Raw genomic sequence first — 17661 nt, forward strand, 5'->3', positions numbered from 1 at the left:
AATACTCTAGTACATTCTTGTTTTTTCCCAGGACGCGCCGTATTTCCCTCGACAATTTAAATTTGTGATGTAAGAACGCATAACATAGCAGTCCACAAGGATACGGTACACAGTTACGCAGCAGTCGCATCGGATGCACAGTGGTGCGCTCGCCGCCGACATCAGGTATCCATGAGTGACTCCTATATATCCTAGTCGCAATCGGCACAGAAGCACTTCCTCTCAGCGAATACTCTCTGCATGAAGAGTTCCACGGTAACACCGTATCTTTGGTGTGTCGGAGTTTATTATCCGCTTTAGCGGAATTAAGGTATCCATGAGTGACTCCTATATATCCTAGTCGCAATCGGCACAGAAGCACTTCCTCTCGGCGAATACTCTCTGCATGAAGAGTTCCACGGTAACACCGTATCTTTGGTGTGTCGGAGTTTATTATCCGCTTTAGCGGAATTACAAATTTGACATTTGCACGTTGTAAGTGTGATTTGTCACCATTTAAAGTATTATTTACCTCTGAGCAATTATCAGTCATCAGAGAAAGCCGATCGAGGTCTATTTACAAGACCTCTTTGACAAGATTGGTGGTGTTTTCAGTGTTCCATTTCTCTTCTACAGTACGTTCGGAAAGCTGCCGTGCACTGGAATTATGGAAGCGTAACGACACAACTTTGTTAATAATTACTTTGAATTTTTATTTTATTGTTATTACAATAACCGGAATAGTTTATAAAAGGTGTTGAAAATGACCCCGTCCAACAACATAACACCGCACACGTTTCAATTTGTTTTCAAACACTTTAACCAGCAGATGTACTGGAATCGTATTGTACTGCATTGCAGTACGGCACACTGGAGTCGTGCGTGATCTGTTGTGATACACGGCTTGTTTCGCTGTCCTCCATAGAAAGTAATCTGAGGGAGTCGGATCGGGTGATCGTGCAGGCCGCAAACTCCTCGAAATGATTCGTTCATTCGTTCTGTGCGCTGTGGCGCCATCATGGTGTAACCGACCGTGATTGATTTCCACTTCAGTTAACCGACTAATGAAATTCGTTAAAACAGCACAATAACGATCACTGTTAACTGTATTTTCAAAAAAGATTGGACTCATAATAATGCGCCTTCTACTCACACCGACCCAGACCCCAATTTTCGCTTCGTGTAAAGATTGTTCTTGTAATTCATGGGGATTAGTTTTCGACCACAGTCGTGTATTTTTAGAATTAATATATCCTTTTCCTTTTCTTTTTCCTGTTTAGCCTTCGGTAACTACCGTTTAGATAATTCTTCAGAGGATGAATGAGGATGATATGTATGAGTGTAAATGAAGTGTAGTCTTGTACATTCTCAGTTCGACCGTTCCTGAGATGTGTGGTTAGTTGAAACCCGACCGCCAAAGAACACCGGTATCCACGATCTAGTATTCAAATCCATGTAAAAATATCTGGCTTTACTAGCACTTGAACGCTGTAACTCTCGACTTCCAAATCAGCTGATTTGGGAAGACGCGTTAACCACTAGGCCAACCTGGTCCACCCGGATGAAACCATACTTAATCTGTAAAAACGAAATTCGAGGATACCTACGGAATTTTGTTCGATAAAACGTTTAAACCGCTGACAATAATTTAGTCTTTTGACATGATCTGAAGGTTTCAGTTCTTGAACACGCATTAATTTCTAGGGGAAAAGTTTCAGTTGTTTACTTACAGCTTTATGTTCGGTAGCAAGTCCGATATCTTGCTCGTATAACGACCCGCAGGGCAACCAACCTAACATCGAAAGAAAAGAATGCACCACATAATTCTAAAGCGTACTGCACAGCGACTGTTCTTTTTCTTTTGGTTGTTATCCTGATTCTTTCCATTATTTTTCTACAATTAAGTCTTCGTGTACTGCCTTTTTGTTCTTTAATTTTTTGGATTATCTCGTCTATGCTTGTATCATTTGCCGGTTGGAAATTTTCTTGGATTTTGGAATCGGAATGTTTCCTCTGGTTCTTGGTAATTTAATTGTTTTTCGAAGTTTATATATTTATATACATTTTTTTTTTTCATTTTTTATAAAGTGTCTGCCTATACGCTTAGAAATGTAAAAATTATCATTTTGAGTAAAAATTAGAAGTAAAATATTCTTAGAAATTAAGAAAAGTTAATTCTAAAACATTAAATTTGTATATCGATCATTTTTTAACAAACGATTTATCAACTTTCTTATTAATGAAAAATCGTAATCTACATATATAGAAATCAATCTTTGTTTGTCTGTCTGTTCCAACTTAACTCGAGATCTACCGGACAGATTTGTCTAAAATTTTACACACCTATACTTTGAAGCCCTGCGGTGAACACAGACTAATTTTTTTGGACCTCCGACAACGAAATTTAAAACACTTTATTTCTTCCTTAAAGCTTATTTAATTTTCAAAATGACTGATTTTCAAAAAAAAATTTAATTTTTTTCAAGATTGAATCGATTAATTTTGAAAAGGGCTGAGGTTTTAACGTACAGTTATTCCTAAGTTTCAACCGATTTGCATATGTAATTTTTACGATTCATTCGTTTACAATTTTTTACAGCTGTTGAAAAACATAAATAAATAGCCGCTTTTGTTTATCATGTGCGTGTTACTAATTTAAAGCGTGTAAAGTATTTAACTGCAATCTTTTAAATTCTGTGATCTTTTTTCAAAACATCATACCACGCTAAAAGACATTCTTCAATTTGTAGAAATCCAAAAAAACCACGTATGATGAAAACCGTTCGTGCGGCAGAGACCGAAGACGAAAGACAGTCAAGATTGGAAAGCGACCGAATACACACAGCCCGATCCCCCTCGAATGAAACAACTGAGCAACGGGATATGCGATATGCCACCGTTACTGTATGTGTGACTGACTGCACCTGCCTCCGGTTTCTTGACTAATAAATATAAAATAAAAAGATTGACCACCACGGGAAACGCAAGTAACCATATAGCGCGAGCGAAGCTGCGACTGGGAGCTAGTACGTAATATTTATTGAAGAATATCATCGATAAAATGTTTGATTAATTTAAAAAACATAAAAGAAAGACAAAAACAGAAAAAAATTAAAAACTCATTGAATTAAGTAGATAAATCGTATTTTTAAAATACTTTAAAAATAATCATTTTCCTACTTTTAAAATTAAAAAAAAATCAAAAGATAAAGAAGTCATACCGGATACAATTTAATTTCAATTGAATTTCTTCAATCTCTTTTACCTTCTTTATATTCAATAATTATAATTAAAATTAGCTGTACGACGATTCATATAAAATATACAGTAAAAAAATCTTATCTTCAAAAAGAAAAAAGGGAATGAATATTTTATCTATGCTATGAAGAGGTACGTAAGAGCGTTTTCATTATCTAGCTATTTATAATTAAATATTTACCGGTGAAATTAATTTTATTACATTTTCTTTTCGTTCACATTTCTCCTAAAACTTACGCGAGAGGGATTTGGCGGAAGTTTTATTGTCGGTTGTTCTTCCTGCATTAACCTAACGTATAAAATTGAATATCAATTACTCCTTCAAATGCGATTTACTTTTTAGATAATTTTTTATGTTTAGTATATATTCATGTATATATGTTATTTTATGTATTTATGTATTTATATTTAAATAATTAAAATGGACTTTATCACATTTATTTTTATTTTTCATGGTTATAGCTTTATTGCTGCTGCTGGAGCGTAGATGTAAAGGGAAGTATAGCGATTTCGGCTAAAATATTGGACGTCACGGTTTCTGTAAGTGACGACGTTTTAAGACCTCCTTTAGACAAAAAAAAAAAAAAAAAAAATCTGACAACTGTGAGTTATCATTTTTTCCTCTAAATTTCTTATATTTTTATTGTATTAAAAAGGTTTTTTTTATTCTAATCTATAACTAGCTGCAGGACGTACCTACGGCACACCTCCACAGCTAGACTGTCCTCTCCAGGTTGCCCTCTCTCTTTTTCCTGTTTAGCCTCCGGTAACACTACCGTTTAGATAATACTTCAGAGGATGAATGAGGATGATATGTATGAGTGTAAATGAAGTGTAGTCTTGTACATTCTCAGTTCGACTATTCCTGAGATGTGCGGTTAATTGAAACCCGACCGCCAAAGAACACCGGTATCCACGATCTAGTATTCAAATCCGTGTAAAAATAACTCGATTTACTAGGACTTGAACGCTGGAAGTCTCCGCTTCCAAATCAGCTGATTTGCGTTCACCACTAGACCAACCCGGTGGGTTCGGGCAGGTTGCCCTGGCGAGCGGCATCTTGGAATGGGGATCATTAGGTGTCCAAAATTAATTACCACTTGCGTAAAAATATTTTCTTTTTGAACTATGAAAATTGATATAACGAAATTTAAATTAAAAGTTTAAATCTAGAAATTTATACTAACGAATCGGAATTTTCTGCTAGCGATCGGTACATTCCGGTGCCTACCTTTTGATCGTAGTTCATTATTTAATGAAGAAAAACAATTACGTAAAAATTTGTAAAAAAAAATGTTTAAAACCACTCACATTTTATGATTGTATCTCAGAATGGATTTGACAACAAGCTTTGATGGTGATATATAAGATTATGCGAAAGGCATAGCTTCAAATGAAAAATTTGATGTTTTTGCCAGTTTTTTTCATATGCGTGATGAATGGCCTAAAGAGTGGGGTGCTCAGCACTCCACCAGACTTCCGGAGACTAAAACAAAAAAAAATCCCAAAACATCGATATATAGCGAAATATATTTCGATGTACGGTATAACGATATATAATAATATAACGAGTATACTCCTGATCACCACGAGACATGCATTGACGAATCGGGATTTTCCGTTAGTGATCGGTACATTCCGATGCTAAGCTAAGGGGGACGCGCACACAGACACACAGAAATGCCGTTTAATCGGGTAGGATATACTAACAAAAATATTTTATTTTTAGAAAAATAAATCTTTTTTCTCAAAAGATTTTATTTCTTTTTGTCGTATAAAAAATGTTTTTAATATTCTTTTTTAATTAATTTAGGTTTTATCATGCCGACAATTTTTCTAAACATTTTAATTCAAAAACCATACGATTCGGATAATTTGATAAGTGCTGAGGACTTCCACCATCTCAATTCCCCCCCCCCCCCCCCCGAGGAGAGAAGATCCCTCCTCATAGCGTGTCAGGTCGCTACACCCCTCCCTCCGTTCCTTATCGGCAATGGCTTTAACGGAGGACATCTTCTTGCCCGGCCACGTGATATGCCACCGATGCAGATGCCCCGAGGGACTGAGGACTTCCACCGGTTCAAAAAAGTGGTTTCGAGGAAAAACAGGTGTTAAGTTCACAGTCGACACGATCACAAGTAACATTAATATTAAATTCAAAGCCGGGCTTGTAATGCTTTTGTATAAAAATTATTAATAATAAATAATAATAGTAAATTAATTAAAAATTATCAGGTTGCATTACGGTACACAAGCTTACTGCCGATTAATCGTCTGCAAAAACTCGATTGTTTTCCAACGGATTTTTAAAAATATGTTGTCATTTTGTTAAAAATAAAATGCTTAATAAATTTTGTAATAATTAAAAATTTGATGTAACAAATAATTACAAAGATATTGAAGATTAAAAAATTAAGATTGCTGCCATTTTAAAATTTTTCAAAAACGGTGACGTTTTCAAAATATTTTATTTTTTAGAACGAGGGGCTAGGCTTAGATTTGCCAAATTTAATTAAACTAAGTTTACCCGTTCCTGAGAAATAATTTCTTTTTTGAAAATCACAAAATAGCGTCCAGAAGAAAAATAAAGTAAAATAGGACATGTCGATATGAAGGTTTTTGCTCATTTTTGTGTCCTAAATCGATACCTGAAGTTCGGGGAATACGTCCTGCAACACTCTATGAACTCTCGACAAGGGTTTCCGTACTTCATTAACATTCAGTATATCTAATTATTGTTTTATATGACTCGGGAGAAAAAAATCTGACAATCTCTCAGCAGGAAGTATTTCGTAGCTAACCGGAAATATCATTTGATTATACTAACGGGTTTAATTAAATCAGGATGCAGAATAAAAAATAATCGTGTCTGGAATAAATTTAATGAAAACCATATAATTACAATATAAATAACATACTGTGTGAAATGTGCGGGTGTGTTTGTGGTGGTGCGAGGGATATGTTATATTGAAACTGCAGGTGGCGTATTCTCATCTGGCTGTTAAATTGTTTATCCTAAACTTCAATGCGTATCCACAATTTGGTTCAGTGTTTATCAACGAAGTTAGCCACAAAACGCATTACACAACCACATCTGCGGTATTTTCATGTCAAATTACGTTTTCTTTGGTTTATATCTATTTGTATCAACGTATCTTACGCCCCTCAAATACGTGTTATTAAATAAGTTGCTCATAACTAAATTCCTTAAAATTGGTTGTTTTTTTAAATTATATATAGTAAATTCATCTACAACATCTTATTAAGTATACGTAAATTTTATAAGTAAAACTTTTCTTAAAATAATTATTTTCCCGGTTTAAATGAAAATGAAATCGTATTACATATACAGGATAATCACAATCATGTTTTAAATAAGTTTTCATTAATGAAGTTTATATATATTTATTAAATAAGAAAATCTGATGTGGACACCACACATGACTTCCTTGTACGCCTATTAAGTTAAATATACACATTTTTAAAAGTACGTAAAACTTTATTTCATTTCAAAGTAAGATATGACGATTCCAATTCTTTAATAAAGTGTACAAGTTACACAAATGCATTGTGGATCGCATCATTTTGTGGTGTCTATGTCAGCATTTTATATTAATTTATATATTAATTTTGTTTCATGACGCTGAAGTAATCATGTGGAGTTAGTGAGAACGTGACGTTACGTAATCATGTAAATCAACGTTACACGTCAATCAACGTTACACGTAATCATGCACACATCGGTTTGAATCCAAGTTCATATACATATATTTTTTTAACTTTTTTTAAAAATTCAATATATTGATTTATAAATAATTATTAACCTCTGTAAAAATTGTTGAATTAAAATAAAAAGTAAAAAAAGTAATGTTATTTCACTAATAACTTCTGATTTTTGTTCATTCTTTTTTTTAATCCGAGGTTAATAATTATTAATAAATCGATGTATTTAAATTAAAAAAAAAAAAAACAAAAAAAAAACAAGGGGAAGGCCTTCCCCTTGTAAGATCCAAATATTTCATTAATTAAAATTTTATTTGGCTATTAATCTAAACCGGTGAAAATAAGTACCACTTATATAGTTGAAAATCTCTCAATGAGAGTTCATTACTGCAGTTAAGAAAAAGTCAGTTTTTTTGGATTTTAGGCTTTTTTGGACACTATTGTTCCAGTCAATTGTAATAAAAAGAGAGGTGCTCAACTAGATGTTACAACAGTCCCAAATTCAAAATTTCAACATCTTACGGCTAATCGTTTTGCGAGATCCGTATGTACATATATACGTACGTACAGACGTCACGCCGAAACTAGTCAAAATGGATATTTCCGTTGAAATCTGAAAACCGAAATATTTCGCGATTATAATACTTTCTTTACTTAGTACAAGGAAGTAAAAACGTCATGTTTAACATTTAGCCAATCTTTTCTTTTATTTACTAAAGAGAAAGAAAATTTTCTTAATAAATTATCAGTTAAAAACATGATATAAATATAATACAAATTTTATAACTCCGTTTTGTTTTATTTTTAAAATAAAATGGAATTACTTAATTTTTTTTTTAATATATAAATTTTATTAGAACTGAAGAATAATTTTTTCTTTTAACAAAGTAACAAAATAAATTACGCCAACCTCAGAAAAGCTTCTTTTTTTACTTATTCTTTATCACATCAAAAAAAATGTAAGAAACCATCAATTTTAGCTTATAGTATAATGAAATGTTATCAGTTCAAAATATTTTTCGTTCGCCGTCAGTTTGAAAAAAAGTATTTCCTGACCAACATTTATATTAAAGTTCTACATTCTCAACGAATTAGTTATATTAAAGATCAAAAATGGGATACCAGGTTTTTTTTTACAAATTTTTACGTTTTAGAGTCCAGTTAGTTCATCTAGACCTGGATTCTGAACCACTTTAGCTCCACGAATCTCAAAAAGTGAAAAAAAATTATAATGAATATTTCGCGACCCCCCCCCCCCCAAATTCCTATCCGATGAAACCTAGTGAAAACTATTTTGCTGCGTTGATAGCGACGGGTATCAACATGCATGAAGTGTACAAACGAACAATTTACAGGTACCAACTTGTGTACGTGCCTCCTTGTAATTTTGTCTGTTTGCATAATATTCGCTGTGAGAATATACAAATATTATACGTTTGAACACGTCGTACTCTCAGCGCAGCAGTACAAAAGACGTGTAATAGACGTCAATTTAGTTTCGAATGCGGAGCGTGCGAAGGGTACCTTTATTAAAGTTTGTAAAAAAATAGTTTCTTTGAATATAAAAATAACTGAAGTTTCGGTTTTTTATTGTACAGGCAACGGTATAATTGATTTTTTTTTAATTAAATTTTTATGCAGAATGGATAAATTTGAAAAAAACGAAGTGATCCGTCTACATACACTTGCAAACTAAAAATCCGGATCGTAAAAGCAAACTCTTGGAATTTTTCGAAAGAAAATTACACACCTTGAGAAATCAACGAGCTTCTCTTTGTAAATCAAGCCGTACTGAAAAAAAGCGCAACTGAAGCATCTTATTTTGTACCGTTAAGAGTAGCTAAAATGTACAAACCCCCATACAATAATATAAAACCTCATATTGCCAACTTCAATTGATACGGTCTGTGGAAAAAGCAAAGAAATTGAAAAAAAATTCCTCTTTCTATCGACACAGTATCAAAGTGAATCGGTGACATGGTTGCGATATTCGCGGTCAGATAATTCGGCAAGTGAATTTAAGTGAATTTATTAGTATTCACCTTGATGAATCAACAGACGTGGCAAACATTTCTGATTCTTATGTTTTTTGAACTGAATGAGATAGGACAGATAAATAAAAGAAAATATATTGTTTTGCAAATCCTATACCTTGTCATCCAACACGACAATGTCATTTTGATTGATTTTTTGAAGAAAAAACTGTGACATTCAAGTACGAAGAAACTTTTAAATGAAAACAAACGCATCCATCTAATTAATTTATTTTCTTTAAATGCGTACTTATAAATGTAAGTGAAACGTTTATAATAAATGATTTTTTCTCATATAATGATTTCATTATTGTTTACGTTTAAAGTTGTAGGCTGATTTGCAACCCCCAGGGTGAGAAACGCTGACCTAAACAAAACATATCTATATATGTATTTGCCTATGAACGTGTGTGTCGCACTGTTTTTGCTCTTATATCTGACCGAACTGATTTTCTTCTAATTTGGTTCAAATATTATTCTATATATGGGGCACTGATCAAATTATTTTTTCAAAAAATTCGTTCAGGTGAGGGGGGTTATCACGAAAAAGTAGATTCTTCAGAAGTACTTTAGAAAAAACTTTGGTAAATTTGTTACCTATATCTCGTAAAAATAAATAATCCAAAATTTTTTTATTAACCCCCACCTCTTAATATTGAAATATTCGTTTTTTTTCTACTCTACCTCCCCACGATTTTAATTTTTTTTTGTTTTACTATCAAAAGAATCTACAATTTTCCAAAATTATAAACCTGGATCTTAAACAAAGAAATTTTTTTTGAAAATTTTTAATTTAGTATTTGTTGGAGGGGGTGTTAAATTTAGAGAAAACTTTAGTTAAGCATTTACCTGTATATGAATAGTTTTAGAGAATTTTTTTTAAAGTTGTTTCCCATCTCTAAAACCCTGTTTTCTGTTTGTTGACTCTTAGTTTTTATTATCAAAACTTTTTTTTTTTTTTTACATTTTTACTTTAAGGATAATTAAAATGAAGTAATTTTTTCTCTCTTACCTCAAACCCAAAATAAAAACCAACTTTTTTTATTATTATCATAAAAGTTTTACTTTTTTCAGTATTTTTAAACAACTCTAATATTTTTTTAAGGATCACTTTTTTATAAAAGGTTTTTTATTAATTTGTCCCCAAAGGGTAAGGGGTCCCCAAGATCAATTTTTTTTTCATTTGAAATTTGGATATTTTAATGTTAAATTTTATTTTGTTAATTATTATAATCGATAAAAAAATCCCCATTGATAAGGGGGCTGCAAAATTTTAAAAAATTCGGAATTTTTTTTGTTACATTTATTGTGAAAATAAAAATAAGACTGTTTAATAGTAAAGTTGCAAAGACTTTTCTGCGTACTGGAAATGTTTTCTGACAAAAAGGCTGTGGAAGGTATTCTACATCTTGACCAGCGTAACAGGGAAAGTCACGAAACGCTTAGACAATTTTTTTTTAATTAGTTGTATAATTTTTAATCATATTGGCATCGGCTTATGTTTTCTCAAAAATACATCTTACAAACGATTTTTTTTTTAGCGCTACAATAATCTTAAAAAACAGTAAGTTATTATTATATTGTAACAATACGAATACAATATCCTAATCAAGCCGCAAACACGCGACAATATACGTAACTCGGAAAATTTCGAGTTCAATTCCCGATCGTATTTGCTATTCATTGTAGACTAAGAATTTCAGTTCCAGATGAAAAATATTTTAAAGCTCCTCTGATGAATTAATCTTCATTAAAATTTAAAAAAATATTAAATAAATAAATTATAAAAGAAATCAGTGTTTATACTTCGTTTTTTTATTTTGTATATTTATGTTAAATATACGACATATCATTATTGAATTCACCGAAATGCAGTAAGTGAATTATTTGTATATAATATATACTAACATAAATAACAAGGTGTATCGATGCTAAAATTCAAGTGCTGATCTCATGTAAATATATATAATGTAGAAAAAATGTAATTCGCGTCAAACGATGATTTTATTTGATGACGGTTCTATTTACACTCCAACGGTTTTGATATTTTATTTTATTAAAATGTATAACACGGTAAAATGAACTTTTCACCCGGTTACTTCACAGTGTTGTCATATTGTGTGTAGATGGTTTTAAAAAGCGTGAGTGTAACGGATGTGCGTTATTCTCTCTATTGACAGTGGAGAGAATTTTATTTTGTTATTCGGGAGTACAGTGCTGTCAACCAAAGATAGATTTTAAAAATTAGTTTTTCCCTCTTTAAAAGTCAGGAAGAAAAATAGAAAAAGGGAACTAAAAAAAAAAAAAACAAAAAAACGAAACTTTTACGTCGTATGTTGACGCAAAAAGTAATTGTATTAAAAAAAACTATCGTAAGCCTACAGCACAACAGGAATAGTTACTATTTATGAAACATTTTAAAACTGAATTTTTCAGATTAGTTGTAGAATTTGAAAAAAAATAGAAAAGTTATCTTTGCCGATAAGTATTAAACGTAATAATTCGCTTCATAATAACAATAATAAAGACGAAGTTTGTTTTTTTAATTTTATTATTTTATTCCCTGCTCACTTTTCTATTAAATTATGCATTTTCATTTTATTATTATAATGTTTCTTTAAAAAGAATTCAAATCGGCTGAATCGTAGCTACATCTGCAAGTAATTACGTAAATATATTTAATATGACTATCGTTGGGACGCTTAGATATTGATGAAATAAAACGGAGGCTTTTCTAAACGTTCAAAAAGTGACGCTACCTTCTGGAAGAATGTAACAAAATGCAGCAGAAAATATTCATTGTCTCCCGATATATTAGATGTACCAGTTTTGCCCGAACCCAGAATGCCTTCACAGAAAATTACGGTGTGGGTGCGCCAAACAGATCCTCCTTCAAGAGGCTGTACGACAAGTTCCAAGAGACAGGGAATGCGGCAGATACAGACAAAACGGTCCACCGAAGTTACTAACGCCAGAAAACTTTCGACCTGTAAGCCGGGTATTCCGTTAGTTCCAGGTCATTTTTAAGGTGATTTTTGAATTCGGCAGATGGAAATACATTATAATAAGCTAGTTTTGAGCCCGAAACATTTCCATTGTCGGGCCGTGTTATCACTCGCCCGGTCCCTCAGCGATTCTGTTGAAACTTTACAGACCTTTTAACGAAGATTCTAAAAATGTTCTGTGAAAATTTCAACCTTGTAGGATTTATAGCAACAAAAATAATTATTCGTTAAGAAATAGCTGGTAAAATGATTAAAAAGAGATGATAATTAGAATTAGAATAAATAAAAACCATTAGATACTTAGCCTTGGTTATGACTGATTATTATATTAACTTGTCTTATTCAATTTGAACAGTTGTTTAACTATATATCACCTGTTTTTAATGATTTTTACTAGCTATTTTGTAATGAATGAAAATGTGGTTTATCTGAAATTGATGTTTTTATTTGAAAGCCGCCATTTTGTTTCTATAAATCCTAGAAGGTTGAATGAAATTTTCACAGAACATTTTTAGAACCTTCGTTAAAAGGTCTATAAAGTTTCAATAGAATCGGGGGAGGAACGGGCGAGTGATACTAAATCAAAAGTGTATATCTTTTAGTGGGATACGCTGTATGAATATCTTTAGAAAAATCTTTCTTAAAATTTATTCCCAACCTCTAAAAAATATATATTATGTTTTTTTTTGTTCTAAATCTTTTAGTTATTATTGTTATTAAAAAAAAGTTTATTTTTATTCATCGCTTAAAGAGTAATATTATGAAAATAAATAAATAAATTGTTAATAAAATAGATAGTTCAATCTTTTAATAATTGATCTGAAAAATCATTCCGCCCTCCGGAAAGATTTTGCAATGAAAAAGTTATTGAAGACTTGCATAGCTATTGAATTGCAAAAATTTATCGGCGAACCTGAACATTTTTTGTAGTAAAAAAGCTGAGGAAGTTATTGGTTAGTTGTGCCGGTCAAGTCGTGCATTAATTTTATTGATTTTAAAAAAATTAAAAAAAAAAAAAAAATTATAAAAGAATATAATCTTAAATAATAAATTGAAATAAATGAGAAATTTAATTTATCAATTTATTGAAAAACAATTGTTTTAAAGTCGGAGTTGGGATGAGTTGACAAAGATATAAGATAGGGAGATGTTGGTAGAAGGGATATCGAAGAACGTGGGATAAAGGGAAGGGGGTTAAGTTACCACCTACTATACTTTGTTCATTGTAAACGTCTGTCTTGCAATTATGTAATTAACATTTACATAATCCGTACATTAATCTAATTAAATCTTATGTAATTACTGTGTTACAATTAATTACAATATTGTAATATAAATAAAGATGGTGTACATTGTTATTTACGGGTTTCTTTTCTCTCTCTTTTTTAATAATTAAAGCACTCCTGTTTTAATTTTTTCTTTTATAATAATAATAATGCATATTATATTTATTGTTGATTTTAAATAATGAAATTTTAAGCGTGTTGTTTAAACATAACAACGATTCTGAACCGGGACATAATTAAATCTTTAAATGAATTTAATTAAAAAAGAAAGATAGTTTTACCGGACATTATTTGTATCTCTAAATAAAAAATAAAAAACTGTCTTTAAGCAAACTGAATATCGGTTTGATTTAAAATTATAATATTGTAACAGGACTAGTAAAACGGATCAGGGTAATGGATTTTTTTCCAATTAAGAAGAAAGGAAGAGAAAATAATGAAAAGACGAAACCAGAAGGAACTAAAAGGGATTCTTTTCACAGAGTAACAGGTCCGTTTAATAATATGTTCTTTGTAATATAGACAATGTCATTTCCAAAAGCTGTTTTCAACCAGAAGTGTTATCGAACCAAAATAAGAATTTACAGAAAAACGTAAAGGCGCGGACGGTGAAAATTATTAAGCTTCAACAATTAAAGAGATCAGGCAGGTACTGGTACTTGAGACCAGGCGATATAAATACCGCCAGGGACCGCCGGACAGAATCAGTAGATTCTCGTGGCCGTGTTCGGCGCAGTCGTGATAACAAGCGATAACAATGAGTAGTTTAACAAGCCCGGTTGCGGTGATGGCGTTATCAGTAAGAATGTGAAAACAACAAATGAAGAGTACGTCACGAATATTCCAGGAAGTTGTTCGGTGAGTTATTGGTAAACAACAATGAAAGTGACTGTATTCTATTCATTCGTAAAGTATAGGGTAGTTCTATTGTAAAAAGTTAATTGCATGAACTTTAAACTGTTTTATTGTTACCTTGTTGATAATGCGATATTAGTCTCTATGTCATTTTAACGTGTTTAGAAAATTTGACAGTATTCTGGTATTTAAAATTTAACTGTCGTTATACAAATCTTTTCTTTTTATTTGAATTTCTATTCTTTATATTACCCTATTTTTTTTGTATTTATTTTATTAATATATCTTTAAGGTAATAAATCTTATCTTTAAGAAATTTAAATATCCTTGTTGAAACGCGAATACGCGACAATAATTTTACTTTGCCTTCTATAACATTATTGACGCTGCAGCAGTATAACTATAAAGGGATCGAACAAAATTCTGGGTTAACGAATTCTGAAACATATTGATATTTCAAGATCTCTTTTATGCAAAAAAACCACATAAAAAATATGTTATAGAAATTTCCGGAAGATATACGTACGTAAGTACTGCATCGGCCTTCTGATTTAAATATAAGGAAAAAAATTTATTTATAATTTAAACAAGTAATAGTGATAAGAGTAAAAAATGATAAAAAAAGGAAGCCCTGATGTAGAAAGAACTGAAATACGGGTATAATATGTCCCAATTAGTTTTTCAACTTATGTAACGTACATGTATAGAAGAAATACAGGTTATAATAGACCAGCCTACCGGGTTGGTCTAGTGGTGAACGCGTCTTCCCAAATTAGCTGATTTGGAATTCGAGAGTTCCATCGTTCAAGACCTAGTAAAGTCGGTTATTTTTACCGATTTGATTACTAGATCGTGGATACCGGTGTTCTTTGGTGGTTGGGTTTCAATTAACTACACATCTCAGGAACGGTCGATCTGAGATTGTACAAGACTACATTACATTTACACTCATACTTACACTCATCCTTATTCATATTACATTACATTACATTTTGGTTTATCTGAATATATATATTTTTTTATATATTTTTCTGTTCTCTGAAGTAATACCTGAACAGTAATTCCCGCAGGCTAAACAGGAAAAAGAAAAAAAGGATATTATAGATAAATTTTGGTAGAAGAGAACTACTCAAATAAATAAAAATAAGGATATTATAATTCGTTGATGACGTTATTCATTTAATAGAAACCGTAGATGACGGTTAGAAGAAATAGTAAACGGTACGGATTTATAGATAGGATAGAATTTTAGTAAAGACAATAAAGTTTGGTGGAAGTTGTGCAGCGAACGTAGAAACAGAATCGCGAACGGTAAAATGGCTTTCAGTAACGTTAGAGATCTGCTTACAACAAGAAGTATACCTATTGATCTGAGAAAGAGATTTGCAAGATGTTTTGTCTGGAGTGTGGTATTTTACGGTGAAACATTGACGATAAATAAAAGAGAAACTCGATATCTGGAAAGTTAGATATGTAGCTACGGAGGTTAGATATGTGGATATATGGAAAGTGGTATGTGGCTATGGAGGAAAATGCTAGGTGTCAACTGACGAGAAAGAATCGTTAGTTAATCTCTCTCTTCCCAGTCGATCTGGTCTTGATGATTTAAATGAAAATAGGAGTACGATCGTATTTTGAATACATGGCGCTATTCAGAAACTAATAATTGAAGGAAAGATCGCTATCGAGGGGAAGAGGAAAAAGGAGGATACGAATGTTGGACGATTTGAAAGAGAGACAAGAATGATCCATAATCGGACAGTAAGGTGGATATAGTCACATATGGTCCTTACTTTCAAAATTCAGTAATAAAGTAACAGTAATAAGACTTTTATAATAATATTGTTTTAGCACGGCTCGGTGTGATTATAGTTAAATTATAAAAAACCGCTTACCAACAAATTAATTTGACGCGTTCAAGCGCTTTCGGGATTAATTTCCATCCTCAGGAACTCACATTATTCGTCATATTTGTAACAATAATGATGAAAAACCGCTTACCATTTGTTGGTAACCGGTTTTTAAAAATATATATTAACTGTAATAAGACTTTTGAAAATACTTATCCACAGTTCTTTCAATTCAAAATTACCGAACTCTTTGAGCGGTATGGGGGAGAGGACATTATTTTGCAGAAGAATTACCCTTTTTGAAAGAGAACAGCTTTATTGCGAGTTTCACTTTATTTTCTATCATGTTACAATAGTACTTGCTGTTGATTGTAAGGTGTTCTTCCCAATAATCCCGATAAATTGGATATTTATATTCCCAAAATACCGTTAACATCACTTTACCGACGACCCGTAGGTTTTGAGTTTTTCCAGGCAAGTGAATTCGATATTTCCATTCCGTACTCTGATGTCTTAATTCCAGCTAAAACGATGAAATCAAGTTTCAGCTCGAATTATTCCGTGAACCTTTTCAAAAACCGCTTTAATTTTAACAGATGTCAATTCTGGTGCTCTTTGAATCGACCGTCTCGGAACCCATCTCGAACACGTTTGGCGGTAATTCAGCGTATCGTGGATAAAAGAGTGCCTATATATATTTCAGCGATTCCCAAATTTGTATGCATTCTTTGTGCGCATAAGATCTTTAATGCGATTTTGCAAAGCGTCAATAAAAATTTCCATTGGTCGTCCACCATGATGAAAATCGATTCTTGTGCTGGATTTAAACTGTCCGATGCACTTAAAAAAAATTTTCACGGTCGATATGTTTTTATACTACTGTTTTTTAACATTCGCGATTGAATTGCTGCGGGATTTACACTTTCATAAAATAAAAATCTTATCGTAGCATCTTCTTCCACGTTACACGTTTCAAATAGAGGCGAAATTTTGAAATAAAAGAAATAATGGAAATTCTTTAAGGAAAGGTGATACTTTCTATGTCAAAGGTACCGAATTGAACGCCACTCATTTTGAGTTTATTCTAATACTAATAAATAGTTTTCCCGTTTTTGCCATTCGTTTCTTTAATTATTGAACGATTTTTGTACGTCAATGAATTAGAAAGAAATTCTTGAAAAGATTTATATAAATTGTAACACGTAATTTAAACGAAAATCGGGCAGTAAGAAAATGAAAAAGAAAAATATTCTTTATACGCAGTGTTATTAGGATGCTGTTGAAAAGATGAGTTTGTGAAGTTCAAAGTAAGTTAATCTCAAGTCGAATAGAAGAGAACAGAGAGGTTAGTGTTAAAGTTAGTGTAAGTTGATGCCTTAACCATGTTTAATTAGTTTGGCGATTGAAGGATGTACAGTAAAAAGTATAAACTTTATAGAAAAAGACTCGAATATATAAAACAGATCAACTTAGAATTTTTAATCTAATAAATATGCAAAGATTAATAGATAAATACAAAAGAAATGGGAATTGAGAATAATATGAAAAATTCCTGTTTATTTTTTTTTTAATATAATACTGTCGGATGTTTGCGGCTCAACCAAGTTATTGAGAGACTGATAAACTAAAAAATTTCTTATAAATACAATTTATTACTTTAAAAACACAAAAA

The 17661-nt window shown here is 31.7% G+C and overlaps 1 protein-coding gene across 19 annotated transcripts in view; it reads left to right on the top strand.

The window, feature by feature from the left end:
- Nucleotides 1–17661, top strand: part of LOC142332121 (putative cytochrome P450 6a14) — a 622045-nt gene that overhangs the window by 524665 nt on the left and 79719 nt on the right. The window contains exon 10 of one of the 19 annotated variants that reach the window (XM_075378376.1): nucleotides 3700–3840. The exons of the other annotated variants lie outside the window; for them this stretch is intronic. The gene's annotated coding sequence lies outside the window, so the exon portion shown is untranslated. The remainder of the gene's footprint in view (nucleotides 1–3699; nucleotides 3841–17661) is intronic. 19 annotated transcript variants of the gene reach the window in all.

The sequence above is a fragment of the Lycorma delicatula genome, chromosome 11 (assembly GCF_047948215.1).
Source record: "Lycorma delicatula isolate Av1 chromosome 11, ASM4794821v1, whole genome shotgun sequence".
NCBI classification, from domain to species: Eukaryota; Metazoa; Arthropoda; class Insecta; order Hemiptera; family Fulgoridae; genus Lycorma; species Lycorma delicatula.